Consider the following 22,146-nt stretch of genomic DNA (forward strand, 5'->3'; position numbering starts at 1 on the left):
CCCATCAAAGACCCCCGACCTCCTAGTCAATGCAAGATTCATTCATGCACACCCCTTAGATATCCATGGCCTCATCACTATGAATAACATTGACAAACTTGCCATTACTGAAACCTGGCTCCATGCTACATCAGGCCCTTGCCTCTCCATCACGGTTCCCACAAACTACTCCATCCTTTGCTGTGACTGACCGGGCACCAGAGGTGGTGCGGGTTGCCCTAATAGCAAGAGACTCCCTGTCCATTAGACAAAATCGCCTTAACGCAGCTGGATCATTGCAAATTTAAATAAATAAATTGCAACATACTCTTCCTTAAAATGCCCCCATCATACACTGAGACTATAACGATGCATGTCATCTACAGCCTCCGACTCCCGGTCCTCTGAACTCCTTCGAAGAGGATTTACTCCACCTGCTGAGCACCAATATTAAACCTACCTCTAAAATCATTCTCCTCTGTGGCCTCAACTTAGGTCTCCATGACCTGAATGATCTGAATGCCGCTTCTGCAGAGCACGCCGTCAATGCACTAGGTTTCGAGCCATGTACAGCATCGCCCACCCATAAAAAAGGTTGCATCTTGTACTGGATTACTGTCCCCAATTGTTGAATCTCCACAATGTCCAACTGCCCTTGGACAGACCATTATCATCTTCTTCATTGCCTGCAAAAGCCCACCGGCACGCAGCACCATACCTATGCCCCCCCCCCCGACTATACTGCTTGCAGAAACCCACGAAAAACTGCATCTGCCCCTGCTTGCCAGGCTACAACCAGTCTGCCTTGCTCACTTTGACCCAGACAAGCTCACTGACTTATATGCCAGGATGCGGTGTGATGCAGTTGATAGCTTAGCTCCCCTTGGTCTGCGCAAAGCGAAACCTACAACTCACTGCAATGCCTGGTTCACATCTGACCTCCTAGCACTCTGTGCCAAGAAACGAGAAGCTGAAACCAAATGGAAAAAGTCCCCCTCCAACCTACTTAAATCCTCATTCATAGTAGGTAGCTTCACTTCCGAATTTGGCATTTTTGACATAGAGTACATATCACTCAGAGCATAAGGTGAAAACTGAGCATTTTCAATGATATGCCATTAGGGGACATAATTGTTTTCGGAGAAATAAGAAGTAGATTTTTTCAGGACAAATCCAGTACAGTAATTCATCAGGTTCGGGTACCCAAATCCTCTTTCTTTCACAGGACGTGTATATATCTAGGCACTTTTGGCCTTTTACCTCCCCCCCCCCCCAGAGGAATCTCTGAAAAACCTCATCAATAGAACAAATGACTTTTTTAGTGAACGTCAGGGGGATGGACTGTATGATGTAGAGTATCTTTGGCAAAAGTACGATTTTCACGGCGTTAACCTTCGCCCATAATCCCAAGTTTAGTCGGCCCCATTTCAATATGTCCCTTTTAATATTCTCAATATATTGTATGGAACAAGTTACTTACCTGTAACTGTTGTTCTCCAGCATGGGTCTGGCATGGATTCACATGCTCAAGAATATTCCCCGTCGTCAGGCTGGGAATCCTCGGTAAAGAAAAAACCAGTATCAGTTTCGTTTCTGATCTGTCTTTCGTAGTAATAACCAATCACTGGTCTCTGCGTCATACTGACCACAGCCAATGACTGCGCTCTACCTAAGCCCCGCCTCTGGCAGCCATCTTCAGATTTGGAAGCACGTGAAGTGGCAGTATGACCAAGTGAAGAGCCGCAGAGGGGTAGGCGGGAGGGTTCGCATGTGAATCCATGCCAGACCGATGCTGGAGAACAACAGTTACAGGTAAGTAACTTGTTCCTTCTCCAGCATAGGGTCTGGCATGGATTCACATGCTCATGAATAAAGAATACATAGCAGTACACACATGCACAACCACGGGAGGTGGCAAAGGCTCAACATTAAGCATTACATCAAACTCAACATTAAGCATCTTACCTCCTCACCAGGCTCACCTCAGGCAAACAGGTTGCGCAGCACTGCTTGGCCGACCCTGGACTCCTCCCTGGAATCCCGATCGATGCAGTAGAATTTCGTGAAGGTGTGCGTCGACCTCCACGTAGCAGCCCTGCATATGTCCAGCAGGGGCACACCAGAAAGGAACGCCGTGGTAGCTGCGATCGCTCTGGTGGAATGGGCTCTCGGACGGCCAGGCAGCGGTCGGTTTGCCAACCGATGACAGTACATGATACAGCCGGAGAGCCATCTGGAAATGGAAGCCTTCGAGAGAGCCTTCCCCCGATTGACAGGTCCAAAATTCACAAAGAGTTGTGACGTCTTCCGAAAACACTTCGTGCGGTCCACGTAGAACTTCAGCGCTCTAGCCACATCCAGCGAGTGCAAAGTCCTCTCAGCCGGCGACGAAGGCGACGGGAAGAACACAGGCAACACCAAGGGTTCGTTGAGGTGGAAGTCCGACGGCACCTTGGGCATGAAGGAGGGGTGCGTCCTGAGCACTACCCTCGTGTCGTGAAAAGTCAAGTACGGGGCCTTGCAGGAAAGGGCCTGGATCTCTCCCACTCGTCGTGCGGAGGTGATGGCCACAAGAAACGCTGTTTTCCACGACAGAAACTTCAACGGGGCCGAGTGCAGAGGCTCGAACGGAGGTCCCATTAGCTTGGTCAGCACCACGTTGAGCTCCCACGCCGGGGCCGGAGCCTTCACCGGCGGGAACGATCTGAACAGTCCCTTCATGAACTCTTTCACCAGACGATGAGACCACAAGGACGTCCGCCCCATGGTTCTGGTGTATCGGGAGATCGCAGCAAGATGAATCTTGATGGACGCGTGTGCCAGTCCAGCTTTGGCCAGCGTCAGCAGGTACGGCAGTACTTGGGGAGCCGTAATCCGTAGAGGGTTAATCTTCTGTGCGTGGCACCAGACAGAGAACCTCTTCCATTTGTGTCCGTAGCATTTAAGAGTCGAGGACGCCCTGGCCTTTGCAAGAACCTCTCTGCAGTCGGCCGGTATGTCGTATCCTCCAAACTCTAGCGCTGCAGGAGCCAGGCTTGCAAGTTCAGCGATTTCGGGTCGTGGTGGAGGATGCCGCCTCCTTCCCTGGAGAGTAGATCCGCGTCCACCGGCAGCTTGATTGACGGGGACGCTGACAAGTCCAGAAGGTCCGGGAACCATATCTGCCTCGGCCACGCAGGTGCGACGAGGATCATCCTGCACCGTGACCTCTTGAGCTGGTTGATGAGCCGGATCAGCAGTGGCAATGGAGGGAACGCGTAAAGGAACAGGCCCTCCCAGGGGAACGAGAAAGCATCGCCCATGCTCCTCGCCTGGGGAAACCTGCTGGCGAACCTCCGGCACTTGGAGTTCGTCGCCGTCGCGAACAGGTCGATCTGGGGTGTACCCACCGTCGGAAGAGGCGATCCACTAGATCCTGCCGTAGTTCCCACTCGTGGCACGAGCGCAGCTCCCTGCTGAGTGAGTCGGCGATGGTGTTTTTTATCCCTGCCAGATGAAACGGCACCAGAAATATCCTTTGGGCGACGGCCCAATGCCACAGGTCCTGCGCCTCCTTGGACAGTGCTAGGGACCTGGTTTCGCCCTGTTTTCTGATGTAAAACATGGTGGTGGTGTTGTCGGTGAAGATCCTCACCACCTTGCCCTTGAGGGACGGAAGGAAGGACCTGAGGGCCCAAAACACTGCACGGAGCTCCAGGACGTTGATATGTAGGGATTTCTCCGTCGGGAGCCAAAGGCCTCTTGCGTGCAGATTTTAGGTGTGCGCTCCCCACCCTTCCAGGGAGGCATCCGTGGTCACTGTCTCCTGGTGGGCTGGGGTCTGGAAGTCCATGCCCGCCGTCAGATGCGCGCGGGTGCCCCACCACCGGATCGCTCGTCGGAAACTCTCGTCGAGTGTGATCCTTTCCTCAAAGCTGCCCGTCGTTTGGATCCAGCGCGCGTCCAGGAACTCCTGCAACGGGCGCATCCGGAGCCTGCACAGGGGAATGAGGTAGATGCAGAAGACATCATTCCGAGGAGGGACTTGATGGATCTCACCTTGGCCGCGTCGGCCACCAACATCCGCTGTACCTTGCCCAGGATGGCCCTGGTCCTCTCCTCCGACGGGGAGGCCAGAAGGGACACTGTGTCGAGCCTCGCTCCCAGAAACAGTGCGTCTTGCGCGGGTACCAGGTGGGATTTGGCGTAGTTCACGGAGAATCCCAGGTCCGTGAGAAGTTGGACGGTCCTTGCCGTGTGCTCCACGGCGAGCTCCCTCGTCTTGGCTCGGATGAGCCAGTCGTCCAGGTAGGGGTAGACGTGGATCCCCTCTCGGCGCAGCTGCGCCGCCACCGGTGCAAGGCACTTGGTGAATACCCTGGGTGCCGACCGTAGTCCGAAGGGGAGGGCTTTGAATTGGTAGTGACGCCCTTGGACCACAAACCTGAGAAATTTTCGGTGCCCCTTTAGGATGGGAATATGGAAGTAGGCATCCTCCAAATCCAACGACGACAGGAAGTCTCCTTCCTCCAGCTGACCCAAGACGTGCTGGAGGGTGGCCATCCGGAACTTCTGTGCCTTGATGAACTTGTTCAGACGTCGCAGGTCTAGGATGGGGCGCCATCCTCCCGTCTTCTTCTTCACGAGGAAGTATCTCGAGTAAACTCCGGAGCCCCGAAGCCTCTTTGGGACGAGTTCGATGGCGCCCTTCCTGAGCATCGCCTTTACCTCCAGGAGAAGCTGAGGGACGTGAAGCTCTTTCCTGGCCACGGGGGGGACGCGCCGGCACCTTCTTTGAAACTCGAGCGCGTGGCCCCGCGCTAAGGCATCCAGCACCCAACGGTCGGTGGAGATGGACTCCCACACGCTGACGAAGCTCGCCAGCCGGCCTCCCACCGGGGTGCTTCGGTGGGGGCCCGACCCCACGGCCGGTTCAATCCTGTTTCGACGAGGCTTTGCCGCCTTGACCTCCTTGGCGACGACGGCGGGGTCCGCCAGACTTGCCTCGTCCCCTGTAGGCCTCCTGAGACGACGAGCGGGCCGCTTGACGGTAGGTGGAGAAACCGCCGCCGGAACCTTTGGAGGCGCCCTTGCCTCCGCTGCTCCGAAAGGGCGGCCGTCGTTGCTGCAGAACCCCAAGGGCCCGGGCCGTCTCCGTGTCTGCTTTAATGGCCTGAAGGGAATCGTCCACTGTTTTCCCAAACAGGTTGTTCCCATCGAACGGCATGTCCAGGACTCTGGTCTGTACGTCTTGACGGAAGTCCGTAGCCTTGAGCCATCCACGCCGCCTAAGGCACACGCCGTTGCCCAACTGGCGAAATCCAGTGTCGGCGATGTCCGTCGCAATAGTGATGGCGTGGTCCGACGCCACCTCACCTTCCTGTAGGTTTTCCAGGGCATCCGCCCTCTTGTCGTCCGGTAGGAAGTCCAGCAGGGGAGCCAGTTTGTACCATAGCTCCCTGTCGTAGCAGGCCACGATAGCCAAGGCGTTGGGCGCCTTAATCGTCGTCGCTGCAGACGAGATGACCCTGCGTCCCATAGTGTCCAATTTCTTTCCCTCGCCGTCCGGCGGGGAAGTCGATGTGGAGGCCGCACCCCCCCCCCGCTTTCTTCCTGGCCGCCGCGGAGACGACGGAGTCCGGGGTAGGCTGCGCCCGGAGGCACAGGGGGGCCGCGTCCGGGACCCGGTACTTCTTTTCGTACCGGTCTCTTCTAGCTGGCGTCGTGGAAGGGTTCTTGAGGAGGGCGAGGCCCTCATCCCAAATGTCGTCCAGTAGAGGCACCGCGAGGACCGTCTTCCTCTTGGCCTCGCGCCGTTGATAAAGGAATCCTTCCTTTTTCTTCTCCTCAGGGCAGAGTTGGAAAAGCTCGGATGCCCTGGCGATCATGGAGTGGAACGATCCAATCTCGTCGGGCGGAGAAGCCCTGGTGGGAGGTGACGACGGCAGATCCTCGTCGTAGACCTCGTCGTCCGTACCCGTCGCGGCCGTGTCAGTCCCCGTATCATCCCCTCGGGTTGTGGACGGGGAGGAGGGCTGGACGGGGCGCGACGGATGAAAAGGAGGTGGAGGGTGAATCCTTCTTTTCTTGGGAGGAGGAACGCCAGAAGGTCCCGGTTCTGGGTCCCCCGACGGGAGTGGTTCCTCCGCTGGCAACGGTAGTCTCGTCCTTATCTCCGAGCATAAGGACTGTATAGCCAACAAAATGGCCGCCGAGTTGTCTTGCGCCGCTGGCAGAGGGGAATCCGAGAGGGCGATCAGGGGCCCCGTCGGCACCCTCGACGATGTCGTCACCTGCGTCGGGATCCATCCCGATGGGCCGGTCTTCTTCCACGCCGAGGCCGTGGCTTAAGACCTCGATCAGCTCTTCCTCCGAGGTTGAAGCCGAATCTACGACGACACCCTGCCCCCCTTTTTCTTCTCCGCCGGAGGTTTCACGGGGGTCCTGTCGATGGGCATAAAAGAGGACTCCCTCCGAGGTGGCAGGGAGACTCTGAGCCCCGAGGTCACCACCACTGGTGTAGCCTCCACAGGCTGAGCCAGGGCCGCCGCGACAGTCTCGATAGAGGCCTTGGCCAGATGGATTAAGGCCTTCACCACCTTAGGTGCGCTCACTGCCTTATCCTTGAGGGGGGGGGACACTGCCTCGCTCCCCCTCTGATGGGGCCTTCGAGCTCGACCGGGGCCTCTCCAAGAGCTTTGCCGGGTGCTCGGCCTTCCTCTTACCCGACCCAGAGCGTTGGCTCGTGGTTGATGGTGCCGGGGAGGGTGCGCCCTGCCTGGCGCCCGTAGAGCCCGACCGTTCGGCGCTCCCGCTGCCAGCGGACACGCGGTGCTTGGCCTTGTGTTGGACCCCCGTCGCCGGGGCGTCCTCAAAGGTCTTAGAAGACCGCTCGGATTTCTTCCTCTTCTTCTCGCCGGACGGGCTCTTCCCTTCCAGCCAGTTGGCGAGACGTTGATGGCGGTCCTTCATGGTCCGCTCCGACATGTTGCCGCAAAACGCACAGTCCTTCTCCACGTGCGTCTTGTCCTCATGTAAGCAGTAAAGACAAAAGGAGTGTTCGTCCTCCTTAAAGACGTTCTGCAGCTGGCATCCAGGGCAGACCCTGAACAGCTTTCCGGGCGTCGAGCTTCCCTTCTCCTGGGCCATGTCCGAGACGGGCCTGAGAAACTTCTGGAGTCCTCCAAAAGCGTAGCTCGACGAAATCTTCACCCTTGAGGGGCGCAGACGAATCCGACACGGGTCCCCGTTGATCGGATGGAGAGTTGGTGGAGCTTGAGGCTCTTTTGACCGAAAAAACAAAGTTTTTGAGAAAAAACGTGAAAAAATAGCACTAACGCTCGAGAGCAATAGCACGAGGATCCCAACACATGAAAGTGCGGTAAAAATCTGAAGATGGCTGCCAGAGGCGGGGCTTAGGTAGAGGGCAGTTATTGGCTGTGGTCAGTATGACGCAGAGACCAGTGATTGGTTATTACTACGAAAGACAGATCAGAAACGAAACTGATACTGGTTTTTTCTTTACCGAGGATTCCCAGCCCGACAACGGGGAATATTCATGAGCATGTGAATCCATGCCAGACCCCATGCTGGAGAATCAGCCATTCTTTTCAAATCTCAGACCATGTAAACACCTAGGTATTTCATTGCACCCACTTCCCAATGGCAATTCCAGGAACCTAAAACATTTCGAGGCATTACAAAGTTTTATGAAAAATAGTGGAGAGAATATCTGGATGCATGATGATGCAGCTCTGTGGCATAATGTGGGGCTGCAAATGGCGAATAAAAAGTTATGCTGGAAAAGTTGGATCAGTAAGGGCATACTTAAAATTTGTGATGTGTGGCAAAATGATCACATGATTCCCTTTGATCAATTGAGAATATCTTTTGGGATTGGGGGAACGGGAACGTTATAGGTCTTTGAAAGCTCTTTTGACTGAAAGAACAGGCATGCTGAATGAAGTTATAAAAGATAGACCCTCGTTGTGTGAGATTATTCGCTCTTCCACGTGTGCTGTGTCCATGAAGTGAATGCCAGTGGAAAGGTCAGAAGTGGAGACTTGGGATAAGCTTCGCCAGGCCTGGATGGAGGATCTCGGCATAGATATCCCTGTGAAGGAGTGGGACTATCTGCTTCACATAGGGGTGCAAGCAAAGATGGATCTGGGGCTACGATACATTAGGCAGAGGATCCTTTACAGGTTATATTGGACACCGTGTAGGATGGCAAGGTTGGGGCTATTGGAGGCTGATTCCTGTTGGGGTTGTGGATGTGGCGAAGGTACTTTAATGCATATGCTATGGGTATGCTCAACAGTATCTAACTTTTGGTCTGATGTATTAGATAGATTGGACATTGTGGTGGAGGAGCAACTTCCACGTACCTTTTGCTTGACAATTTTATTATCAAACAGAGGTAGGGGAGATAAGGCCAGAGTAATAAAGGTCTGGATCAATAGAGTGTTGGTAACGGCAGCAAAGCAAACACTACGAGTTTGGAAGTCAAGAAAGAAACCTAATGTGGACAAATGGTTATTGGATGTGCAAACTTTGTCAAACTATGAAAAAGTTATGTTATTGAAACAAGGAAGGGAGGGTTATTATTCTCGACTTTGGGGGTCCTTTAATGAATTGTACAGCTAGATGTCCACATATATAATTGTCTCTTTATATCGATTAGGGGGTCGGCTTAATAGATACATAGAGTTGTCTGTTGTGCTCATTTCTGTTGTCGTGTCTTCTTTGTTGTACGTCCAAGATCTATACATTGGTTGTAAAAATGTTCTTTGTGATTACGATTAGTTTCTTTACTTCATAAATTTAGGAACAATACTGTATGATTCTTGGTAAATTGTAAATTTTACACTCTAGATGCAATGTAATGGTACTGAGATTGTGTTACTGTTCTGTTCTTTGTATGTTCATTCTAAATAAAGTGAAATTCAGCTACATACAACATAAGAATCGCCAACACTAAGACCAACACCTGAGACATGTTCTCTATTACTCAGAGAACTAGAAATGCCCTCCATTCCAACGTTTGACTCTCTAAAGATGCAACCTAGTTTACAAATATCAAAAGTGCCCTCCTGGACAAAATCATCTTGCTACAGAAAAAGAAAAATACAGAAGCAAGCCACCATCTACCCTAATAGTCTTCCTCCCCAACCACACAGGCTTTCAAGACCGCCCCCATTCCAATTCAACACAATCTTGGAGGACCAAGTCACTGCCTTGCTCAAAAGTCTAAAGCCCTCTAGATGCAAAGTGGATGCATGCCTGGCAATTATTATCAAGGACTGCACGAAGACCCTGGTCCCTTCCATTAGCAACTTCATTAATGCCTCCTTCACTACCTGCCAAGTTCCTTTAGCTTGAAAGAAGCTTGGATGCTCCCGCTCCAAAAATAAAGTCTCTGGACCCCTCTATCCCCATAAACTACCAACCCATCACAACTGTCTCCTTCCTCCGGAAGATCCTGGACATAGCAGTATATATCCAAATTCAGCCGTAATTGAAGTCAATCTTATTCTAGGCATCCGTCAATCTGGGTTCCTCCCAGGTCATAGGATAAAGACTGCCGTGCTTGATCTTAAGTATCAGCTTGACGAAACAAAGGACTCAAGGAATTCTGCACTCCTACTACTTTTAGACCTCTCCTCTTGACTTAGTGAATCATGAAATTCTGTAATCACCTGACATTCTCTGCCAAATTCTCTCAAGAGGACTTCTGCTGAGTCGCCTCAATCCTGAAAGAGATCAATCCGAGTGTTTGCCGCCCTCTTCCTGCTCCTACCTGCAAGGCAAAAAACCTCGGGGTCATCTTCGACTCCACTCTCCACACATATCTGACGTCTCTAAGAAGTTACACTACCAGCTGCACCTCCTCAGAGGTATTCTTCCTTTCCTCTCCTTCCCCAGAAGCTCATTTTCTCCAGAGCCCTGTTTCTCTGGAAGCTGAACTACTGTAACAGCCTCTATCTAAATCTGCCTGCCTCTACTCTCCGCCTCTGCAACTCATCCAGAACAGGACTGCGAGACTTGTTCTTGGCCTCAAGCCCAGGGACCGTATCTCTCCAGGACTGAAATCTCTACACTGGCTCCCAGTGGCTGCGAGGATTAAGTTCAAAACCCTCTGCATTGTCCACAAGGCCTTCTGGGGCCTTGGGCCTAAATACCTTCAACTCTCTCTTCCTAAATATCTTCCTTCTCGAGCTCTTGGCTCATCCGCATCCAACACCCTCAGGGTCAGCCGCTTCTCCAAGCAACGAGTTGGTGGTAGATCTCTCTCTTCGGCAGGAGCCTCCCTCTGGAACAGCCTTCCTGCCTCCTTGAAACTTGAGGAGAACCATCTCCGGTTCCGGAAGCACCTCAAAACCTTCCTCTTTGCTTCTGCTTTCTCGCCCCCTCTCCCCTGCTAAATTCCTGACTGAAACTGCACTGAATATGCAACTGGGCCACTCTCACCGATCTCGGTCTTTGGCCCAACCAGTCTCCCCTTGCACTGCCTCCCTGGCAACCCCTGCACTGTGGGACTGTCTCTGTATCCCTACAGCCCCCCTTCCCAGCACTTGTCTGCACTTACCTTGCACTTGCCACCAGCTGGCCCTTATTATTTATCCTTGTTGTTCTACCAACCCTGTACTACACTTTCCCCCCTCCCTTTCCCCTTGCATTTTTCCCTTCCCCTCTACCCATGCACTTGCGCGATCTGAATGACACCTGGCCTAGTAGGATAGTTGTCGGTCTTCTCTTTGTTCCCCCCTCCCTGTCTCGTCGCGCCTTGAAACACTTGTGTATAGGCGCATTACAAATGCCATATCATATCAATGCTAAACAGACAGGGGCCGTTCCTAATAGCTGGAACGTGGAAGACCTTCTTACCCACACTTGAACGATTGTCCGTGCTCCCTGGAGCTCACTGTTCCCCAGATTAAACCCAACACTGCAGAACCCCCTTTTATGGGCAATCAGGAAGATCTCATAAAAAACTTCAGTCCCGCCCCTAAAACAACACAGCTGATCAGCCCTGATCTAAAAACCAGATGTGGTAATGGCATATATATGGGGCAGGGTGGAGTAAGCGGTGGAACAGGGCTGTCTCAGCTTTATATAAAGCATTTGGACATGCAGAGGGAGACTTGGGAACCACGCAACACAGCAGCTCCCAGCTTTTTCCAGAAACCCTGTGAGAGGCCAGTGGTCATCTAGCCTGGGACCATTTAAAGCTCTAAATCACCAGCCATATTAACCAGAGATGAAATATCCAGACTGGCCTGTGGGTTTCAATCTAAAAATAAACATTACAATGGCAAAAAGGAGAGACGGCCACCAGCTTTGATAAAACTGATGATTGGTTCTCTACAGCTGAATACCTTAGCCCTGAAGTAACCGTTGACTGCAGGGAACACACTATTTTGCAATATGTCGTATCTCTAGGCAATATTTGTTCTCTTGCAAGGGGCGAGGGTGGGGAAACAACTTTATTATTAGTTCCTGCAAAAGTGAAAAATGTCAAGGGTTGAAGCAAAAGCAAAAAAATCGGGACCATGTTTGTGAGAGTGGTGATGCTCTCCCTCTGTTGTTTTGCCTCTTGAACCAATTAAGAATCACTTTTCTTACTTTATTGTCACTGGAGTGTCTCCGAACACCTTTCAGCATTTGGTAAGACACAACCCAGGCTCAATGGCCTACTAGAGTTACCATCACAGGAACGAGAGATTGTAATGTTACGTTATGTTCTGTTTTACAAACAATGGGCCTCATTACGACCCAGGCGTTGGACCATGGTGCTAGTAGCACCATGGTCCATGCCTGTAACTTACCGACTCCGCCATGGCGGAATGGGGAATTACCACCCCATTCCGAGGTAATTCCCCATGCCGCCATGGCCCTCCCCCATTCCCATTTTTGCCCCATAGGGCTCAATGGGAAAGCGCTAAGTACGGTACCGCTAATTGCGGTACCGTACTTAGCACCAAGGTCCCTTTGCAGCACCCTACTTTAACGGCTGGTCTGTACCAGCTGTTAAGGTCGGATCCCGCAAAGGGACCTCGTAATCAGGCGCTTAGGGCCTCATTACACGGATGGTGGTGGACCAAGGTGCTATTAGCACCTTGGACCATGCCGGTAAAATACCGGCACCGCCTTGGTGGAAAGGGGAATTACCGCCCTATTCCAAGGTTGGTGGGGCGGTAATTCCCCCTTCCCCCATTGCCCTTCCCCATTCCCATTTTTGCCCCATAGGGCTCTATGGGAAGGGGAAGGCGCTAATTACGGTACCGCAAATTGCGCTACCTTAATTAGCTCCTTGGTCCCTTTGCGGGTTGGTTTTTAATGCCTGCAAAAAGCAGGCGTTAAATTCCCCAACCTGCAAAGGGACCTCGTAGTAAGGCGGTAAGGGTTTACCGGTACCGGTAAAATACCAGTACCGGTAAACCCTTACCGCCTACCGTGTAATGAGGCCCTACGTGTTTAACGGCGCCATAGCCTTTTACGGCGCGGTTAAACACTTAGCGCCAGGGTCATAATGACCCACAATCTCTTTAACATGAGGAGATGGAAACTGGCAGTCACGTGCCTTTCGTCTCAATGCTGTATTATTAGCAGAGTAAAACGACCGTTCATTACTAGGTAACTATATTGAACCCACCACCCTAAATGTCGGCACGGCCAGCATGAGTGTTCTTACAGTGGCAATGCTGACATGCAGTGTGGGCCGAGGTTTAATTGGCAATGCGGGCATATATTGGAGGATACCGGCATCATCAGTGTGTTTAACAGTGGCAATGCAATAATATATTGTGGGCACAGGTATCATACACATGCATTGAACAATGTTCATGTGTACTGTAGCTGGCATCTATAGGATTATTTGTTTTAAACCCACACAACCTATTGTAAATTTGAAGGCTTTTTATCAACTTTTTTACAAAATGTGTATTGTAAAATGGACCATTTTCACCCATTATTTTGAAATCATTCTCAGGGTGAGAACCCCTCCAAACCCTCCAGGGTTTGTTGGGTCTCCCTTACTACACTCTCACTCCTTACAGGGAAATAGAAATGTTTAACCCCAGTAATAAGTGCAGCTACCGCAGGGCTCGTGTCTGTGTGAACCATAACACGGGTACATTTCGTAAGTATTGCTGACTTCTCATTTATCAAGAACGAAAGCAGAAGATGCAGATTTGCTTCACTTCACATGATTTGATATTCTTGGCTTGTCCAGTTTGTTTACAATGTGTCAATAACTTTGACTCTTTGGACCTCATTCTGAGTATGGCGGTAAGGGATACCGGTCACCGTTAACGAGCTTTTAGCAGGCGTTAGGGACGAGGGCGCAAAGGGGCTTTTTAGCCAATAACGGTGACCGTAAAGTACGGTCACCGTTATTTGCAATTTCCCCATTCCCATTGAGTCCTATGGGGGCTCATGTGGGAATGGGGAAGAGCCCTGGGGAATGGGAAATTACCGCCCTGGTCAACTCGGAATAGGGCAGTAATTTCCCATTCCACCAGGGTGGTGCCGGTACGGGTCCGGTGCCGACCAAGGTGCTACTACCGCCATTGGTTAGCGCCGGACTCGGAATGAGGCCCTCTGTCTAGAATTTGTATCTGTAAATGTGATAGAGAATTGTTTTACTGATTGTCCAGAATTTGTTTCAGTGCCAAGTGGTCACCATAGACTCTAGACTGGGCAAATCCACCCTAAAACACAGAACAACGCCCCTAACTCCACTGAGGTAGGATGATTTGATGTATGAGATTTAAAGGCTAACATAGCATTACACAATCAGGAACGGTTTCTCACTACCATGCCTTCCAGCCGGTCAGCATCCTGCCATGTTCATGTGTGATTCACATCGTTATGTGGAAGGTGGGGCTAGCGTGGGGGTGGGACAACGGAAAAAGGTGGACCAGGGATCGAACCTGTGTTGCTGCGCATCGTCTTGTTTCCAAGGTGAGTGTTGTGTGGGAGTGAGGGGTCGTTTAGGCCCCCTCATAAATTCAGCATGATGTAAGCTACTTGCTCGCACAATAATGGGGGACGCTTCCATTGCTCGTAGGCATGCTAACAGTAGCAGATGCGCGGTTGTTGTGCGGGACACTTGGCTTCCATTTTGTGTACCCTCGACCCCATCTTTGGATTAGGCCTCACTGCGAGAATACGAAAAGGCTCCTCTCCCCCCTGCAGCGCCGCGCATGCCGTGCTCATGGCCCCCACCTTTTCTCACTGTGTCTGAAAGCTTTGCAGCTCCACTTCTCACGGATTAGCCGGAGATCATTGAAACAAATACACCAATGTAACATTTCACTCTTCCTTTGAGATCACTGTCCTACGTGTGAACCGGCCTGAAACATGACTTGTAGCTCATCCATCTCCACAAACCTGCCTGTGTCCTCTTACCCCTGCTGTTGGAAATTACTGCCACTATAACCCTGTGCCCTCGTAAGGTATCCCCTTGATGTAACAGACGTGTGACCCTACTGTGAAGCCCACCCCAATGTGTCCCCAACTAACACCAGAGCTCTGTCACAGTATATTGCACCCTAGAACTAACAAAAGTCAGAATGTCTTATAGCCTCTTTTGATACGCCTGGACCCACTCCACAGTCAACGTTATCTCACTGCCCAAGACCCTAAGCCGATACTCCATATAAGTCCCAATGCGTAAATGTTGTGATTATATGTGTACAATTTATAGGTTTATGATAATATACTCAAAGGAACTGTATTGATCATTATTTAGTGCATGTCAGATGGTAATATCTCATGTTAGCTTAGTTAGGGCCCGCCCTACCTCACTGCGACCTTACACTCACCCCGCCTGGACACAGACAGATGGAACTCGTGACGCTCACCCTCCCGCCACCCAAGCAGCCAACTACGGAGGAGCAGCACCTGCATGCACCGATACATTGTGGTCTTGTGTCCAATCATAATGAACTTTTGTAACATTCGTATCTGACATCACTGATGACGTTTTTTGCCCTTTGAATCAATTTTAAGTGTTTTGTTTGCCAGAGTGCTCTCGGGCAGCAGAGTTCTCTGGATGCCAATTTGACATAAACAAAACTTAAACTCTCGCAGCCTGTTCTCTTAGTCTCATTCCCCATTGGGGTGTGTCACATTTATTGATATTGTACGTGTGAGATGGGGAGTGGGCCTTTACAGCGCGTTGCCCCCGAGCTATCCTCCTGAGGCTATCTAACCCACCTTTCAGACAGACATTATACCAGCTCTTGCGAGATTACCGCTACACTCCCCACAGCACCACTGGCAAGTGCCCAGCGGACCTCTTCTTCAGCCGCAGACTATGGACACGACTGCCGAAAGGACCCCGGAGAGAAACACCATACCAGAGCACGGGGAGGTCCGAACCATAGACACAGAAGAGAAGTGCAAAATGAAGATAGCAGCGGATGAGCAGAGAGGGGCTCGAGAACACAGTTTTGAGGAAGGTGACAGAGTAATAGTACGCAAGGCTTAAAGAATGAAGGAGGACTCCGATTTCCACCTGGTCCTCTCAGTCACGAGAGTGAAAGGCACAATGATCACCGAAGCAGATGGCGACGGGCGAGAGATCGCGAGGAATGTGTTGCACTTCAAAGAATGGCGTGGTGATGTGACATCTTGGGAAGCTTCGTGGGAAGACCGTGACAACACCCGAGTCAGGGAAGACTTGGACGATTAAAACTGGGGGCGGGGCGGTGCCTCAGGTGACAACAGCATGGGAGCATCAGACAGGTCCCCTCATCGCATCCCTGAGCCTACCAGGGAGGCCGCACAGTCAGAGCAAAGCCTAAACCCAGATGACCCATTGAAGAGATGGGCTAACATCTGACTAAGGGCCTCATTACACGGATGGCGGTAAGGATTTACCGGTAAAATACCGGTACCGGTAAATCCTTACCGCCTTACTGCGAGGTCCCTTTGCAGGTTGGCGGATTTAACGCCTGCTTTTTGCAGGCGTTAAAAACCAACCCACAAAGGGACCCAGGGAGCTAATTACGGTACCGCAATTTGCGGTACCGTAATCAGCGCCTTCCCCATTTCCCATTATGCCCTATGGGGCAAAAATGGGAATGGGGGAAGGGCAATGGTGGAAGGAGGAATTACCGCCCCATTTCAAGGTTGACCTTGAAATGGGGCGGTAATTCCCCTTTCCGCCAAGGCGGTGCCGGTATTTTACCGGCATGAACCATGGCGCTAATAGCGCCATGGTTCTCCGCCATCCGTGTAATGAGGCCCTAAGTATTTAAAAAGGGGGAAGGTTGTCATGTTCATGTTCGAGCCACATCGTTATGTGCAAGGAGGGGCTAGGGTGGGACACATGGAGAAGAAGGTTGTGACAGGAAGCCGGAAAGGCCGTTCTAATTTTGACAGAGCGAGACGGGCTGATACTGTGAGGGCCTCCCTTCATTGCTGCGCGACAGTAAGCATTGTAGCAGCGCTACAAAAGAGTGAACTCACTCTCCAACACATCCCTTGACCCCACCATCTGCCCGCCCTCCTGTCCCATGATTGGTGCATGTTTCAGGTCCGCTGACCCAGGCTCGCATCCACTTAAGAAAATCTCACAGGGAAGCCTTGCCCGGGCAGCCAGTGAAGGGCGCCTTCCTTCAGCAAGTACCATCCCAATTTGCTTGTTCGCCCTGTATGCCACAGCCCCGCTAGACAACACGCAAGCTGAAGCTACTTCCGGGTTGGCACTATACAAAGCGCCATATAACAGAACAGAACTAATGATTGATGGAAACAACTGACTATATGGTGACACAAAGCACAGATAGCAGTCCTCTCTCAGTCATTGCCTTCTGGGTCTGAGACTTCTAGTCCTGGAGGTCATATAAAAAAACCTAGGAATAAAAGTCTCATGCTGGAAGGTTTGATGGAATTAGTGTGGATGAACGAATGACCATAGGTCGTATTGCTCTAATTATTTACCGGTAGTTTTTAATACTCCAAGTCGCACTCTTCCTCGTCACAGTACTTACCTCATGAAGCCCGTCTCAGGCACAGGACCTTCTTCCATTTCCTATAACGCCTCCCCTTAACCCACAGCATCTAGTTTAACATATCCAAGCTGGAGCATGGGCCCTTCCCTGCAGGGAGGGAGAGGAGGGTCGCCAGTACTGTGACGAGGAAGAGGACTATGAGTAATGAAGATTACTGGTAAGTAATCCGATCATTACCTCCGTGCCCACTCTTCCTCGTCCCAGTACTTACCTCATGAGGCATACCATAGCAGCAACGGGGAAGAGGTCCCAATGAGACACAGAGCCAGAAAAGTGCAGAACAAAAACACACACCATGAACAACTCCAAACTCACATCCCAACAGACAAAACCCCAGCCCCAAAGAAACCATCCCCAGAGCCGGAGATAGTCAATCGAAGAGGGTGACAAAAGTGCTCTGATCCACCCAGGTGGCCGCCCCACAAATCTCTGGCATAGAAAACTCCCTAGCATCCGCCCAGGATGCAGCCAAACCCCTGGTAGAGGAACCCTCCGTGGGCAGGCACAGGCCGGCCAGAAAAAATGACAGAAGCCATGGAGACAATAACACAGAGTCACCGGCTAATGGAAAACCACAGAGGCCCTCCGATCCACAGCAGCGGGCCAAAAACAACTAAGCGACCAGCAGACCGCCCGACAGGAGCAGTGCAAGCTAAATACACCAAAAAACTGCCCACTGCATATCAATGGCAGGCCAAGACACCCATTCCCGTGGCTTTGGGACCCGAAAATGCAGGGACAACCAAATCCTGCAAGGTGCGAAACCGAGACACAACCGCAGGCAGTAACCTCGGAGAACACTGCTAAACCACAGAGTCAGGGAGCACCCGCAAGAAAAGAGGGGCGCAACACAACAAAAACCCCCGCCCCATGGCATACGGGCAGATGTGATAGCGATCAGGAAACAATCAGTAGAGTAAGGAGCACAACGACAAATCAGAAGGAACCTCAAGAGCAAAGGGAGACCCCAAGGGGGAAGGCCCCTATAAGTACAAGGACGGGAAGAAGGGAGACCCTGAAGAAACTTCCCCACCTGAAAACTCCCCTGAAGTACAACAATCCCCAGAGAATGGCACACAATCTCTCTAAGTGGATCGTTCATCAGGTTCCTTCTGATTTGTCGTTGTGCTCCTTACTCTACTGATTGTTTCCTGATCGCTATCACGTCTGCCAGTAGGCCATGGGTCGGGAGTTTTTGTTGTGTTGCGCCCCTCTTTTCTTGGCCCTCCTACGGAGGCTACAACCCCTGGGCCAAGAGGATGCCCAAAGTGCCCCCCCCTTTGCTGGTGCCTGGAAAAAGAGGGTTCAAAGAGGGATGGACCAGGGACAGCCCCGCCTGGAGATACAGAACCTGCAACCACCACAGTAAGGAAGCCCACAGAGCCTGAGGCACCGGGATTAAGGCCACGTAAGCCTGAGAAGCCAGTGGGAGAGTAGGCAAGACACCAGAGGATGCAGATTAAGACCAGCCCAAGAAACCAGAAAGATGTACGACGCCACGGGCCCATGAAGCATGATCAACAGGTAAACCATGACACACCACCTCCCGAGAAATCTGCCAAGAACAGACCCTCCCCCAGGACAGAAAAATCCACCCCATCCATGAGCAAATCTGAGCCCTGACAAAAACCAGATCAGGAGAGGGCTCCACAAGAAAGAAAGAATGCCAGTACACCCAAAAAAATAAACCAGTCCCACAATGCCCGCTAAACCAGCCGGAGACGAATCGGGATCGACCGCTGGAGGACCACCTTCGACCAGCCTGGTATCCATGTAGGGAAAACTGAAGGCTCATCAGGCTAAGATGCGCCATCAGCCTGGGGGCTGAGTGCAACCTGAACGGGAGCACTCAAAACTGAACGCTGAGATCCCACTGTAAAGTGGAGGAACTACATCTGGCAGGGGCTGAGAGACATGTGCTAACATGCAACCCAGAGAACCAGAGAAACGAACCAGACCCCTGTGCACAACATCAGGAGAATGTCCTGCAAAGGACCCAACTTGAAGCGTTCCTCCCAGACAAAGGAGTACAGAGCCTTGAGGTCCAAGATGAGGTGAAAAACCACCCGAAGGTTTCGGGGACCAGAAACACCCACGAGTAAAAACCCCCGACCCCGCTGCGGAAAACGAACGGGTATGAAACGCCACCGTCAACAGACCTCGGTCAGACCCATTGCCAACTACTTGGGCAGCGAGCAGGAAACAGCAGTACGAACCATGCAAACCAGGACAGGGGGAAGACAGGAAGTTCACCTGAGCACACCTCCCGACAGTGTATTGAGCCCAAGAATCCGAGCACCACTGAGCCCATATCGGAAAAACCCTCAAAAGGAAGCTAAAGGGCAGCTGCCCGCTGAGACCCCTCCATTTTCCAATCCTGCAGACGCACATGCCTCTAGTCCGACACACCAGCACCATGGCCAAATCATGCACTCCATCAAATGCCAGATCAGACAAAAGGGCAACCTGCCGCAGCATGTCAGCCAGCAGCGGGGCACAGTCAGGGCCACCGTTAATGGCCACCATCAACCTCCTGAACCATTCAGTACATCCTCCGCAGTGTAGGAGCCATAGATATTCACCCCGAGGGCCAGATGTGCACCAGCAGGAACCTACTTCAGGCTGCAACCCACCCTATGGGCCACCAGGTCCCGGACAGTCGCCTTCTCGGACGACCCAGAGGAGCAACCCACCAGACTAGCGAGGACATCATTGATAGTAAAGTACCAAAAAAGGAGTGGAAGTTTGACCTCAAAGGGGGACAGAGTAGGAACGAAGGGAGGGAGCAACGTGCAACACAGCATGCCAGAACAGACATGCCGGTTGACAGCCAATCGAGTTGAAAACAGAGATCCGATTAGCTGCAACAGACATCCGGTAGGAAAAGGAGAAGTGTGCTTTAATTTCACAAAAACAGGTCCAGAATGGTGAAAAATGGTTGCAAAAAGTAGAAGAGCTGTGAACAGCAAAAAAACAAAGTAGCGGAACACCAACGCCCGACCGTCCCGCTCACTTTGACCACTGCACCTATCTTTCCTTTCCATGTCCTTCCCGGACAAGAAACATATAGCTGACATTTTCTTCCACCTCTCGCGAATCTCAGGAGAGGAGGAAGAGGAAAAGGGGCAAGGAGCCTGAGCTGAGCAGTTCGCTGGCTAATGGCGCAAGAAGCACAAAAACACAGAAAAAAAGAAATGTCAGCAACACATGTACGTCCATTAAACACCAGGAGAGAACAATCACCTAATTCCCCCGGCAACAGGCAGTCACTGCCGTTGTTCAACTCCAGGCCCACCGAAGCACAGAACAACAACCTTGCTGCCACGGAGGAGGGGCCAACCTGCCCTCAGAGGGCACAAAAACCACCTGTAGTCCACCGGGTCCTGCAGCGTTCCAGAGACAACAGCACGTGCCGTCACTTCTTCATATGAAAGGAAAAAGGATAGGGCACTGTGCCCTAGTGCAGCAGATCGCTCACACAGTGTATGAATAACAACAAACAGGCACGCCACTAGCTGAGTTTAAATTATTTACTTGCACCTCAATCAGCCATTTTACATTCCCATGCCTGAGAGGTGGCTTGAACCCTGTCTGTTGTTGCTGGGGGACCTATGTGCACCTGTTGAGCTATCAGTATCCTCCCATAAACATCAACTGCAGGCCAGGAGAAAACCCACCAACAGGGGAAACAAACAATCCACCCCCATGCGAATGGGCCATTACATTCAGCGTTCCCCTCAAGACACAGAGAAAATTGAGTATGAAAACTCCAACTCCCTCTGGAGGAGGAGCCCCCGTCCCAGTAAGGGTCACCAAACAGCCGTAATGGCGCAACAAAATGAACGCCGAGCCCCACGGGGCCTACAGGAATGGGAAAAGTGTGCAAATACTCCCCACTCAGACCCCCCAGGCATACATGGGTCCAACACCTGCTGTTACGTGTCTCCCCTGTTGGGAGGCATGGTATCGCCCAAGTGTGTTGATGTGGTCACGTGGGGAACCACGTGGGGAACCACGTGACCAAGCTAATAAAGTGAACGAGCCGCTTCCGGCTATTCAGTCAAGAGTGAACCTGACTCCGCGTGTGTGTGACGGGGCCCAGCTTGAGGACGGTACCCCTGCCGGCCAACGCCGTCCCAGTGGGTCCCCAACCATGTGAGGCGGGTTGGGAATGCGACCCTGGCCTGGGTGCCCCCAGAGCCGGGGCTGAGGGGGCCAGGTGGACCTGCCCCCCTGTGTGGCGCTCCGCTGTCCCCGGAGCCGGTGGGATGAACCCCCACCCTTTATCCCGCGGCGTGATCGCTGCCCTTCAGTGTGTGCTGTCGGGCGATACCCGACATGAGTATGGGGCTGCCCGGTGGACCGGAGAAGCCCCCAACACCTCCCATCTCCTTCCCGCAGCCTGGGCCCCTGCAGGATCTGGGAGAGGCTGCACCAGGAGGAACCCAAGGCTCCGCCACACAGCCCCACCACGGGGCACGTAACTGTAGCTTCCCAGAGCGGCGCGCCGGGCAAATTAAACTGGATGGCATGGGCTAAGGAGAGGAGTTACAGGAAATAAAAGAACTAGAAAAGGGACCTGGGTTGGGGGTAGGTGCCTCATGAGGTAAGTACTGGGACCGGGGGTAATACCTCTCCGTTCAGGTCATGTGTATGAATAAGTGCAGAGCGGAAGGGCAGTGGTGAAGGGGGAGCGTGGGGCCTGTGCTGTGGACATTTGGGGGATTTAGAGGGATGTGAGCTGTGATGAGGGGAGGGTGTGAGCTGTGGGTGGGGTGAGGATTCGGTGCAGGTCATAGCCGCTGGGGGGGGGGGGGGTCTTACCTTACTCCTCTGCACCTGCACCGTTTCCTACACCAGAAGCGGTAGCAGCAAAAGTACAACAGGACCAGCTGCCATTACAGGAAGTAGCAAGCACAGGGGGGAGGGACTTCCTGTTGCTGTTAGCAGAGGCAGAGCCAGCACAGGGCGTGGGCCAGCCTCGGAGTGCTACAATAAGGAACCGGAAGAGGACCCAGCTCACTTCCTCCCCCACACACTGAACCGCACACAAGGAGAGGCAAGCCAAGGGGGCGGGACTTCAGGAGCCGCGACTTCCTGATTTCTGTCAGCAGAGGCAGAGACAGCAAGTGAACCCGCATCAGAGTCTTAAAGCATGAACCGG

The 22,146-nt window shown here is 52.2% G+C and overlaps 1 protein-coding gene across 1 annotated transcript in view; it reads right to left on the reverse strand.

Moving 5' to 3' along the window:
* The window catches only part of LOC138565383 (uncharacterized), a 77,410-nt gene extending 55,495 nt beyond the window's left edge, over positions 1–21,915 (reverse strand). Inside the window, exon 1 of the mRNA XM_069642974.1 lies at positions 21,807–21,915. The gene's annotated coding sequence lies outside the window, so the exon portion shown is untranslated. The remainder of the gene's footprint in view (positions 1–21,806) is intronic.
* Between the last annotated feature and the right edge of the window lie 231 nt (positions 21,916–22,146).

This window comes from Ambystoma mexicanum, chromosome 1p, assembly GCF_040938575.1.
Source record: "Ambystoma mexicanum isolate Mex_15411 chromosome 1p, UKY_AmexF1_1, whole genome shotgun sequence".
NCBI classification, from domain to species: domain Eukaryota; kingdom Metazoa; phylum Chordata; class Amphibia; order Caudata; family Ambystomatidae; genus Ambystoma; species Ambystoma mexicanum.